This window comes from Nannospalax galili, unplaced genomic scaffold (assembly GCF_000622305.1).
Source record: "Nannospalax galili isolate Female #2095 unplaced genomic scaffold, S.galili_v1.0 scaffold218, whole genome shotgun sequence".
Classification (NCBI taxonomy): domain Eukaryota; kingdom Metazoa; phylum Chordata; class Mammalia; order Rodentia; family Spalacidae; genus Nannospalax; species Nannospalax galili.
In genome coordinates this window covers 2,062,909-2,073,954 of record NW_008343207.1, presented here as the reverse complement: position 1 = coordinate 2,073,954, position 11,046 = coordinate 2,062,909, and the positions used below count along the sequence as shown (strand labels likewise).

Sequence of the window (11,046 nt, the reverse complement as noted above, 5' to 3'; positions counted from 1 at the left end):
GGTATAAAGTTAAACAATCTAAAACATGAATTTAGGGGCCTAGATTATCCATAAAATTTCTTTGAAAATATTACCTGGTGTTAAAATCCAAGCAACCAAAAGATAAATCATGGTAAATTCAATCATCGAGAAATCTTGATGTAAACTGAATAATTTTGCATTCTTGTCAATTATGGTTATTGAGGTGTATGAAAACCTCGACAATGTACACAAATAATAATACCACTAACAAAAACTGAGAGTAGAAGAATTGAGGTAGAAATATTATTTCTTCAATCTTCATGGTAAGGTAGGTGGTTCATTACATAGATAATGAGATGAATAGGCAGAGTACTGAAGGGTTTTAGGACAGTGAAACTATTCCATATGATGATACATGCCATTACATATTTGTCTAAACCCAAAGAATATACAACCAAGGGTTGGAGAGATGGTTTAGTATTTAAGAATGCATACTGATCTTACAAAGGACCTGAGTATGATTTCTAGCATCCAAGTCAGGTGGCTTACAACTGCCTATAACTTCCAGCTATAGGAGATCCTCTGGCCTTCAAGGACATCTGCACTCATGTGTACATACCTACACAGAGTCACAATAATAAAATAATAAAATAAATAAATAATAAAAATAAAAATAATAAAAATAAAGCTTAAAGAATGTACAACCAAGAGTGTACCCAAATGTAAACTGTGGACTCTAATGTAAATATGTGTCAGCTTATCAGTTGTAGTAAAAGATCTACTTTGGGCCAGCAAGATGGCTTAGCAGGTCAAGGTGCCTGCCACCTGATGATGTAAGCCTGATTACCTGAGTACAATTCCCAGAACCCATATAAAGATGGAAGGAGAGAAATAATTCCACAAAGTTATCTTCTGACCTCCACACCAATGCCCACATACATATGTTATACACATACCCACAATAATCAATAAATAGGGCTGGAGAGACCACTCAAAGCCCACATACATATGTTATATGCATGCCCACAATAATCAATAAATAGGGCTGGAGAGATGGCTCAGCGGTTAAGAGTACCCACTACTCCTGCAGAGGACCTGGGTTTGATTTCCAGCCCCCACATGGTAGCTAACAACCATCTGTAACTCCAGTTCCAGGGGATCTGACACCCTCTTCTGACCTCTGCAGGCACTGAATGACATGAGTGCACTTACATACATGCAGGCAGTACACTCATACACATAAAATAATAATAATAATAAAAACCCCTGGAACTCACTATGTAGACCAGGCTGGCCTTGAGATCCGCCTGCCTCTGCCTCCCAAGTGCTGGGATTAAAGGTGTGTGCCACCACGCCCAGCTTTCCCACTTAATCTTAATGTAAACCTAAAAAAGGAATAAAATTTATTATTTGGAAATTAATGACTCCAACTTTTAAATGTCCCTCTCTCAGAAAGTAGATTAGAGGTTACCCAGCCCTGGGGAAAAGAGGCACCAGGGAGTCACTGTTTAATGGTTTTTTTAAAAAAATATTTTATTTATTTATTTTTTGTCTTTTTGAAGCAGGGTCTCCCTGTAGCCCCAGCTGTCCTGGAACTCACTATGTAGACCAGGCTGGCCTTGAACTCACAGAGATACACCTGCCTCTGCCTCCCAAGTGCTGGGACTACAGGCGTGCGCCACCACGCCCGGCTTATTTTTTTTATTTTATGTGTATGAGTGTATTGCCTGCATGTATGTGAGTGCACCTGTGTCATGCAATGCTGCGGAGATCAGAAGGTGGCTTTGGACTCCCCTGGAACTGGGGTTAAGGACGGTTTGTAGCCGCCATGTGGATGCTGGGAATCAAACCCGGGTCCTCTGCAAGAGCAGTCAGTGCTCTTAACCGCTGAGCCATCTCTCCAGCCCCAATGGTTTAAGTTTTTATGTGAATGAAGAAAGTGCTTTGAAAATGGTATAGTGGTTCCAGCTGCAGGAAACTGTGAATGTACTCAGCACATGGAAATGGATACTCAAGGGTGGTTAAACTGTAACCTTTCTTTTTCTTCATTACTGGAGGTGGAACCCAGGGCCTGGTGCCTACCAGGTAAGCACTCTATCATAGAACTACAGCCCAGGCTTAAAAATGGAAACTTTTTATGTTCCATACCCTCTAACATAATTTAAAAGTTCATAAAAGGTTATACTAAGAACTTTGAGTTGCACATTTTAAATGAGTTATTGGAATGGGCGTGTGAACTGCATCTCAATAAAACTATTTTTGAGTCTTTTTCCTTTAACCTTTTTGGGAATTATCACAATGAAGAAAATGTTTTTATGAGATTCAGTAATTCTTTCCCATTTTATTTTAAATATATGCAAATAGGTGTGTCTTTTGCTAAATTCAAGTAAATATTATATATGGTAAGGTTATCTGTATGTTAAAAGTAAAATTGACTTGAATTTTTGTATGTATGCTTGGAATCAGACTCAGGACCCTGCACATGCCACCCTTGCACTGAGCTACACCCCCGTCCTGATATTCATTTTCAAAATGCATCTAAAAACTTGAAAAAAGTACATTATCCTACTCTGGGTATGTCTGTTTGTACAGACAGTCAGAGAGAAACATTCACTAGTGAGGGAGATGCAGTTAATAGAATTTGGGGACAACTTCTGCACTTTTCTATGGGGCAGCTGATTCAAGCTATGCATGTGCAAATGGCCAGAGAAGGGCAGAGGCACAGCCACACCTGCCCCTCTGGCTGTGACCCACTGTAGGGCCAATTGCCTGCTCTCTCTGACCTTTTATCTTCTATAAATAGGGGTGAGAACAGCTGTCGGGGTGTCTTGTGGATGAAGTGTGATGTTGCACAGCCAGCTCATTGCCTCAGCACCCAGCCCACAGTTACAGGCAGCCAGGCACTGCTACAGACCTAGCAGGGTCCAGAAGGTGGCTCACTGGCACAGAGGGCCATCCCCAAGTGGGAAGTCATTCCTGGTAGCATTGACTGCAGAGAAAAAGAATGCAAGCCTCAGGCACTGAGGGTAGAAGAAGTAATGCCCCGTCACAGGTGCTAGCTGGCTTGACAGCTACACATGGTTCCCCTCCTGTGGCTGACTGACATTACTGCCTTATCTGGCCAGACAGGGCCTACTAGTTTTGTTTCTGCTGAGCCTGAGGCCAGGAGCCCCACCCTAGGAGTCCTTCCTGGAGGAGGAACAGGACTTGTGTCCCTGACCCCTCAGCTAGCAGCTGAACCCTCATGACAACCTTATGACATCCACTTTGGCAACCTCGGCACAAGACAGACACATTTTGTCTCATCTCTGCTGGAGTCGAGAGGGCTCAGATGGAATTACAGTTCCTGTTGGTCACAGGGCAGCTTTCAAGGCTTGGCATATCAAGAGGACAGATGGAAAACAGAGATCTCCAGGGTCTGTATATTTCTATATGTATACCCTATACAGCCTGCCTCTCCAGAGAGGACAGGAGCCCTCTCTGGAGCCACAAATAGGCCCCAGTTCCTCGTGAAGCCTTGGGGTTCCAGACCCTGCTTTCAGGACCTTAGAAAGGAGACCATCCCAAAGGCTTTAGTAACCTTGATGAACTACCAGGGCCAAAGCATATCAGAATGGGGCCACTTGGTGTGGTGTCTAGAAAGGCCATGAGAGCAGAAAGGTGGTACACTAGACAGTACAAAGTATGAGCTGCCTCCAGGCCAGGGACTAGGCACAGGCAGTGAGCCAGAGAGGTGTGTAGTCTGTCATTGTAGAAATCAAAGTCCTGGACAACAAAAATGCATAACACCTGGCTGGACTCCTTGGCCAGGAGCCCAAAGGTCTTCCCAAAAGGATGGGCCTTGCAGGGAAAGGGCAGAGCCAAGCTCCATGGGCAGTGCTGGCCAACTGAAGGCACACGATAGAGATTTATGGAGGATCACTAGAGTTTGGCTCCAGGGAAAGGGGAGCAATTAGGAGATGGACAAGTCCTTGAAACACCCTGAGCAAGAGAGAAGGCAGGAGAATCCAGTTTATAGAACTTAATCTGTTTTTCCAGGATTAGCTAGGGCTTACGTCACAGATGGGAGTCAGGAGTGAGGCTGAGCAGACACTGAGAATGGAACCCATCCAAATGTAGCTTAGCTGCATTCTGGCTATTAAGTCTGGAAACTGGTTGAAACAGGACTAGCTTTGACTTTAGCAACCACAGAGGGAGAGAGGGAACCATGTGGAGGGTCCCTAGGACTCAGGTGTGCTGGAACCTCCCTGCCCCCTCACTTTCAGCCTCCTGTTCTAGGGAAGCCCCCTGCTCTGCTTTCTGTCTTTGTTTCCCAAACCTCTGGTCCCCAAGCAGGAGCCAAGGAAGGCAACAATAACCTGCCCCCTTTGTCCAATGTATCTAGGGATAAAGTGACAAAAAGGCCACCCCTGGGGCAGAGGAGAAAATCAGCCCCTAGGTTGGCTGTGGCTGTTCTGAATATGTGTTTGAGATCAGCCTGACCAGTTGCTTCCAAGCAGGAGAGGGCACAGGACTTGTCGTCCCAAAGTCCCCCAGGCCTGTTCCAGAGTAGCATCACTCCTTTCCCTTCTTTCCCTCCTTCCCTTCCTCCCTCCCTCTGTGCTTCTGTCTCTCCCTCTCCTCTCTCCTCTCCTCCCCCCTCCCTCCCTCTCTCTCTCCCTTTTTTTTTTTCCTCTCTCTCTCCCTTTCTCCCTCCCCAGAGCCTCACACATACTGGACAGACATCTTACCACTGAGCTATACTCCAAGCCCTAGAGGCTTCCTCTGAGGAAAGTGTGCCTGGGCTAAAGAACAAGCAGGACCCAGTGTATTAATTGAGTAAATGAGGAAACTGAGACTGAGGGTTCATGCTGGATTTCAAAGCCTCTCTTCAAGCCTCTCTTTCCCTAGCTGTCCTGCCATCCTGGTTTGGAGCAGCAGTATTGCTACCCCTCTCCCCACCCCAGTGTCCTCCTCTGAGTATTGCACAGCCCTTCCTTGCTGTAGATAGTGAAGGGGAGGCATCAGAAAGCCCTAAAGCCTTGGGTACTACAGTCACCCTAAGTCCCACAGAAGGCCACAAATCTCACCACTATGTGACTGGGATACTGAGCTGGGGTGACTGCCAAGTCACTGCAGGACTCATCATCAGACCCTGCAGCCCAGCAGCCACACTGAGAGCACCACAGGGGTGTGGAGCTCTGCAGGTATTTCATCTGTGACACCTCACTCACAGGACAGCCTCAGGGAAGCAGCCGGTACAGAGGACTAAATGGCCTTCAGAAGGTGGCACCCTACTCAAGAATAGCCATATGTCAGGGGAGCCTAGTCTTTATTACTCCCATTCCTGGAGTGGCTGTCAGAGCTGAGCCTTGACTGGGATGACAAGGGCAAAGGGACGACTGGTGGGGGGAAATGACACTGAGGCCCAGAGCCCAGGGCTGGGCACTAGCTGAAACTACTCCCACCCAGTCCTCCGGAGACCCTGATGGTCATAGAAACCACTGTCACCTGGCCTCTGGGTTTCATGCTTCTGTTGAACACTGGGCATGATCAAAACAAAGCTGGGCCCATCATATACAATGCCTCTGCAAGCTGGGCTATGACCAGAGGCAACCTGGGGCTTGCTTGGGGGTGGGGGGAAGTCTTCCTTTCTTATTCCTTTCCTCTTCTTACAGCATTTCAGCAGCAGCAGCAGGCTGATCATCCAGTCTCAGGGAGTCTGCTAGCTTGAGAAATAGGCCTCTCTCTAAGGGACAGAGTCCCCAGCTCCTAAACTTTCATGAAGGAAGATTCTGAGATGTCTGGAGGCTGGGAGTACTTCCAGGGCAAGGTCTGAGTGGCATTTATAGGAAGTTTATTGGGCTACAGGCCTTATCCCAAAGCCTCTTTCAGCCCTATTAACCCTTCAGAGGAGCTCAAGCTTTATGAGAATTCCAAGGGAACAAGAGTTACTAAGAGGCACAGCTGGGATTTGTACAGGGGTCTTTTACTCTACAACTGGCAAGAATCCTGTGATGGTGAGACAGAAGAGGGGGAACTTAGCTCTCACTGGGGTCCTAAGGCATTGTTAAAATTCTATTAAAAATCATTCTTACTGGGACTGGAGAGATGGCTCAGTGGTTAAGAACACTGGTTGTTCTTGCAGAAGACCCAGGTTCAAACCCCAGCACCCATGTGGCAGCTAACAACTGTCCATAACTCCAGTCCCAGGGGATCCAACAGCCTCTTCTGACCTCCGAGGGCAATGCACGACATGGGTGCACTTACCTACATGCAGGTAATACACACATATATATAAAGTAAAAATAATAAATTTTAAAAAATCATTCTTATTAATCTTCTGGCACTCAGTCTCCTGTAGATAAGCAAAGACATGGAGGGGAAGGGCAGGTGGTAACTCCCTAGCTGGCAGCTGCTGGATGTTCCCTGGCTACCCAGGCTGCCTTGAGCAAAAGGACTGTCCAACTACCAGCCAGCCCAACTACCCTAGGCCAGCACCAGTCATCTTGAATACTTCGTGGTACTCTGAGGAAACTACACAGTAATCACAGTTTTTTGCTCTAGCAGGCACAGCCCCAGCCAGGACTGTTTCAAACAGCCTGCTCTGGGCTCTTTGCTATCACAAACCTTGGGGAACTCTACATAACTGTAACCATTTCCACCCAGGTCAGGAGGAAGCACCTCCCTTGGTGGCCTAGCAGAGTGAATGTCATGACTGGGGCTAAACAGGCAAGGTGACAGGTGCAAACACAAACCTCCATTTGCATGTGAGGTCTCCTGTGATTGGTACAAGAACCTCTTCCTGGCTATAAAAGCAGGGTGCCTCTTCACTCATTTGGGGAGTTGGCTGGGAGATAACCCTATTGTGCTGCCTCCCTTGGTGTTGTAACATTAAAGCCTTCTTAGTAAAAAGGCTTCTCTCAAGTGGTTTTTCTTGACTACTGAAAGTGGTGCAGACAAAGCTGACAACATAAAGAAAGAGGCAGTAGAGACAGTAGACTAGGAGACAGCTAGCACAGAGCTGCAGAAGCTGTGGAGCAGGAGGCTATTTTGACAGTTGAAGAGGCAGCTGAACAGTTAGAGGGAGCAGCCAGGGCAGGAACAAAGGAGACAGGGAGACAGTAAAAGCAGAGAGATGGTGGAGAGCTGAGGCTGAAGAAGGCTGTAAAAAGGCAGAGAAGAAAAGCTTGTAGGCTCTGGTCACCGGGAGAGTTCGAGAGCTGTTGAGCCTTTAAGGACAAGAATCTCATACACTCCAAAGGGGATAGCCAGGACACTGTCCCTGCCAGAGGCTGAGAAATTTCCATACCTAGATCAATCAGGAAGCTACAAAGCCAGTCAGAATTGTCAAGCCTGACTTCTTAGGCCTCCACAGAGCTGTTACACTTGTAGAGCTGGAGCTAAGGGTCTTTTTATGAGGCACTCATGAGAGCTGTGACACTAGAGGGCGCCACCCGCTGCTGCTACTCCGACCTGCCTGGGCTGCTTTGCTGCTGTTAAACACAGAGGGTCCAAAAGCTGACAAAGACCAGCGCTTGCAGAACTTCTCACCCACCCACAGTTCCTATCCTGGTAATCCCAGTTAGCTGACTGGCAACAAGAACTGTGGATGCACCCACTAAATGTTAGCAGTAACCACCTCACTACTGTGGGTACGCACCTCTGGTCTAGCCTTGCTCAAAGGCTTGGGGTAACACTGCAGGAGGGCTTGCTCCACTCCTTTGATCCCATTACACTGACCCAGTTCCTGCACTTACCATCTTTGATTTTTGTACCTCTCTCCAGCTTCAGTTTTCTTTAAATCCTACAATTCCCTCCATCAGATTCCATCAGATTGGACCAACCCCACTATACCAAATCCACCTGTTATCCTTACAACAGGCGGGGTGTCTCTGTTCCTACCTGAAGGCCGACTTGGGCACCAGGTTCCATCCCCTCTTGTCAGTTAGGAACCTTTTCCTGCAGCATTCCTCCAGGCCTGGTAGTTTTTGTCTCTCTACTGGAGATGCCCCCCAAACCCCAACAGCATTCAAACACATGAACAACTATCATATTTGAAAAATATGCCAAAATTTGCAAAAAAAAGCCAAAGCCCCTTGAACACCCCCGACCCCGCCCCAAACCTGACCTCCTTGGTACTGCTCTTTAAGTTGCAAGTCCTCCTGAAGATCAATGGTACTTGCTGCTCCCACTCTCTCTGACACACTGGTCTTTGTTTAACCTACTTTGAGAGAGCCCTCCCCATTCACTGAAACTGCACAGATCAAAGCCCTCAATGACTTCCCTGTGGCTAAATGGGTGGCAGATCCTTATTAGAGTCCAACTTTTTTTTAAATTGCTGCAATTAACAAACAATCTGAGCACTGTTGCAGGGGCCCCTGTGGCTTGCAAGCAGCTGGGCATAACCCTGAACCATATTTCTGCCTGGACAGTGTTTTCCTCCTTACTCAGTCAACACATCCACCAATCAACTTTAGCAGGAGCCTACTGAGTACAAGATTCCAGCTCCAGGCTCTCCAACTCATTTAGGGGCCTATGAGGTATAAATTCTGATTTTCTTTCTGTTCCCAAACCAGCAGATGTTGTGAGGTCTGCAACCTCAGGAGCTAGGGTCCCAAGTCCAACACCTTAAACTTTCCCGCCCATGGGATCAGAAAGGTACACAGCCCCGAGGCTCTGAGCCTAGCAGTTAGCAGATGTAGGTCCAGTGGCCCTGAGCATCTTGGGAGAGCACTGGAACTTTTCAGTTCTGAGAAATTGCCTAGTGGCCCCCAGACTTCCAACAACTGACACATTCCTTGAAGACAGATTCCAGAGTACCCAGCATGGACTAAGGGTCACCCTCCCTTCAGTTCTCTCCCTCCCTAGCTGCCCCTTAATTCTTCATTGTTCTGTGAGGAGGATAAAAGATGAAACAGTGCTGCTGTCCCCTCCCCTGGGAGTATTACCAGAGTGAACCTCTGTCTGAAGCCTGTACTTCAGCCTCATTGAAGAAAGTCCTACTCTGGTGCCACACATTTGGAAAACCTGACTGTTCAAGACCTTGATTTACTAAACCATTCATCATTTTCCATACTCAGGCTGTATAAATAAATTAATCCTCCTCACTACCTTGAGTCAGAAGTACTGCCCCACCAATTTACTTCTGCTATGGAGCTATAATTCACATACTCTCTTGTTTACCCTTTTAGTTTTTAGTACCATTACCACTATCTAATTCCAGAACATTTTCTCTACCCACAAAGAAGCCCTGTAGTCATTAATAGTCATTTCCTGTTGCCATATCCCGGAATCCTACCCACTGCCCCATGGCGTCCACTAATCTGTTTCCTGTTAGATTTGTGTATCCTTAATAGACCTGTTCTATAACTGGGATCATACAGGGCATGGCCTGTTGAGTCTGGCTTCTTCTATTCAATGTTGTGTTTGCAAGATTTGTGTTGTAGCTTGTTGGGGCTTCATTCTTTTTTGATGACTGAACAATGCTGTACTGCATGGTGATAGCCCTGTTTTTCAAACCGAAACCTGTGGCTCTGTGTCATCGAGGTACTCTATCCTCAATCATTCGGTAGGTGGAAGAGTTGAATTTATCTTACTTCACAGTCAGGATAGAGATGGCTTGAGAATTGAACCATCACTTTCTTAATGGACCTCTATTTATATAAACATATACCCTGAGTATTGCTAACAACATTATATGTATGATTCACAAATGCTTTAGCTTTTATACTCTTGCTTCTCCTGAATAATCTTTCAGAGTGGAAAAGGCAAAGATTTTTAGAAGGAATCAAGGATGCCAGAATTGAAAGAGTGTACAGAAGGCTAGAGATATTTACTAAAGGATGAATGGTGACCATAGTGAGGGAGCAGAGCAGCTATAATGCTTTTTCACAAAGATGTCCATCACTTAGATAATATTTGTGTTTTTTTTTTTTCCTTCCAGGTCATTTTGTAGGAAGTGCAAACCTCCTGGCTAAGGGAGAGCTCTAATTAAATTCCATTAAGAGAGGGGCTACTTGGGGTGTTTGTAAGATTTCTGACTGATGTTAGAAATGAAGGCTGGTAGAGGGGGGCAAGAAGGATGGCAGAGGGCAGTGGGATAGGGTGATAGATGGGATAGATAATTCAAAATACAATGACATATATATGTATTAAAATACCATAATGAGGGGCTGGAGAGATGGCTCAGTGGTTAAGAGTACTGGCTGCTCTTGTAGAGGACCCAGGTTCTGATCTCAGCACTCACATGGCAGCTCACAACCATCTGTAACTCCAGTTCTACGATACTGGACTCCCTCTTCTTGCTTCCACAGGCACCAGGCATGAATGTGGTGTACATACATACATGCAGGCAAACACTCATGTGCGTAAATAAATCTTTAAAAAAAATACCATAATGAAGCTGGGTGTGATGGCCCATGCCTTTAATCCCGACACTTAGGAGGTAGAGGCAGAAGGATGAGACCCTGTCTCAAAAAAACTAACAGCTGGGTGTTGTGGTGCACGCCTTTAATCCCATCACTTGGGAGGCAGAGGCAGGTGGATCTCTTTGAATTCGAGGCCAGCCTGGTCTGCATAGTGAGTTCCAGGACGGCTGGGGCTACTGGGGAGACCCTGTCTCAAAAAAGACCAATAATAATAATAATAACAATAACAACAACAACAACAACAACAACAACAACAACAACGAGCTAGGTGTAGTGGCACATGCCTTTAATTCCAGGACTTGGGAGGCAGAGACAGGTGGATCTCTGTGAGATCCAGGCCAGCATAGACTACATATCAAGTTCCAGGCCAGCTAGCACTACAGGGAGACCCTGTTTCAACAACAAAAACAAACAAACAAAAAAAAACCATAATGAAACCCATCATTTTAAACTCTAACTTTTAAAATTAATTAAAAGAAAGAAAAAGAAAAAAAGAGAAGTTGGTATGTTTGTAGGCAAATGGGTAGAACTAGAGGTCATTAGGTTATGTGAAATAAGCCAGTGTCGAAAAAGTAAAACCACGTTGGCCAGGCATGGTGGCACACGATTTTAATCCCAGCACTTGGGAGGCAGAGGCAGGCAGATCTCTGTGAGTTCAAGGCCAGCCTGGTCTACA

At 46.1% G+C, this 11,046-nt stretch overlaps 1 protein-coding gene across 11 annotated transcripts in view; it reads right to left on the bottom strand.

The window, feature by feature from the left end:
• Window positions 1-11,046, bottom strand: part of Pitpnm2 (phosphatidylinositol transfer protein membrane associated 2) — a 162,546-nt gene that overhangs the window by 56,126 nt on the left and 95,374 nt on the right. The window lies entirely within an intron of this gene.